Source organism: Delphinus delphis, chromosome 2 (assembly GCF_949987515.2).
Source record: "Delphinus delphis chromosome 2, mDelDel1.2, whole genome shotgun sequence".
In the NCBI taxonomy this organism is placed as follows: Eukaryota; Metazoa; Chordata; class Mammalia; order Artiodactyla; family Delphinidae; genus Delphinus; species Delphinus delphis.
The window spans coordinates 145040008-145041913 of record NC_082684.1 but is presented as its reverse complement, the minus strand read 5'-3'; the positions used below and the strand labels follow the sequence as shown (position 1 = coordinate 145041913).

Genomic DNA, 1906 nt, shown 5'->3' with positions numbered 1-1906 from the left:
AGGAATTACAGTGGACCCTGTTCTGGACCCTTGAACAATATGATGGTTGGGGTGCTGACTCTCTACGCAGAGGAAAATCCACATATAACTTGGTCCTCTGTATCCACAGTTCTGCATCCATGGCTTCACCCAACTGCAGATTGTGTAGTACTGTAGTACATATTTAGTGACAGAAATCCATATATAAAATGGATCTTCACAAGCTAAACTCATGTTGTTCAAGGGTCAACTCTATTCTCTCTGCTTCTGTTTTCCGGATCCCAGTTTCAAAAATTATTGTTATCGTTGGTAGAGTCAACATTTATTTAGATTTACAACATTTTTTTTCTTTTTTGATTAATTTGTGCTTTTATTTGCCGGTATAACTACAGCAACCTGCGAATTTTTTTATTCTAAAAAGCACATTTTACATCACAGTCCAACAAACACATATATAATGTGTATACATATATAAAAGTGAAACAAAGGTTTTGCCAAAAACGTCTACCCTGAGTGTTAATTCTTTTTAAGACTTTTTAAAGAGGCTGAACTGCAGTTCATAATCACCAGAGTCCCTAGTTCATCTTAGGGTTCGCTTTATGAAGTGAATAGTGTTGTACATTCTGTGGCTTTGGACAAAAGTATGATGACATAAAATCATTATAATGTCATACAAAGTATTTTCACTGCTCATAAAAACTTCTGTATTCTATGTATTCATCTCCCCTCCCCCGCAAACTCCTGGCAACCACTGATCTTTTTACTGTCTCCATTGTTTTGCCTTTTCCAGAATGGCATATACACGGAATCTATTTTTCTTTTTTCCTTGAAGAGAGGGGTTCAAAGCCTTTATGCCTATAACACCACTCATGGCCCAGCCACACGTGGACTGGACAGGCTCCAGGTGGCAAACACCCCCACTAAATACTGTAGCTTTCCTTCCAGTACTGAGCCCTGTTCCACTGGTCCTGCCCAGCAGCCATGTGCAGGTGAAGGGCGGATACGTGTTGGGTATCTGTTCATAGGAAGGCCACAAGTTTTGTGCCCCTTGTCACAATGAACCCTGATTCCTGTCGGGTGTGTTTTAAACAGGCGAGCCATTTCTTCAGACCCCCTGCTCTGAGCACACCCTGATTTACAACATTTTTTAACCAATGTGTTTTCTGTTTCATCTGGCATTTTATTTCTTCATTGTTTTTACATATTTCTCTTAGCAGGATTCTGTAGGAAATATAATCTTGTAGGTCTTGTATTCTGAAAATGTCTTTATTTCACCTTTGCTCTTGAATAATAGCTTATTTGGGTATAGAATTCTCATTTACAAAGTTCACTCTAATTTTCCCTCAGCCCATTCATGATTATTTTTCATTATCCTTTGGTATCTATTCTTGCTGAGGAAAAGTCTGTTGTCAGTCTGAGTAGTCTTTGCTTTCTGATACCTTTTAATATTTTCTCTTTAGCGTTGATGTTCTCAATTAATGGGACATTTTAAACCTGAGGACTCATGTCTTTCTTCAATTCTGAGATGTCCTCAGGCATTTAAATCTTTCATCACCCTTATGTTCTCTGTTCTCCATTTTGGGAACTCTTATTCTTTACAATTGGAAGTCTCAACTTATTTTCCATCTTTATTTCTTTAGACTGAGTTTTGGGTACTTGCCTCAGTTAGATTTTATAATTTATTAACTGTAAGTTTGGGTATATCCAAACTGCTGAGTATACCTTCTATTTAAATGATTGTTTTAAATTTTTCAGTATTTCCAGTTCTTTTCAGTATCTGCCTCTTCTCATTTCATAGCTTCCTCTTCTTGATTTATGAATACCATCCTTTATTTTCTCTCAGAGGATTTTAATAATATATACTTATGTATGCGTATTCTAATTCTTTCAAGGTGTTCTCATATTTGCCAGCATGAGTTATTGTATT

General features: G+C 36.7%; 1 non-coding gene across 1 annotated transcript; it reads right to left on the bottom strand.

The window, feature by feature from the left end:
• Nucleotides 1-981: 981 nt before the first annotated feature.
• On the bottom strand, nucleotides 982-1111 carry LOC132421466 (small nucleolar RNA SNORA11). The gene has a single exon (XR_009518712.1). It is a non-coding gene; the product is annotated as a small nucleolar RNA SNORA11 (small nucleolar RNA).
• Between the last annotated feature and the right edge of the window lie 795 nt (nucleotides 1112-1906).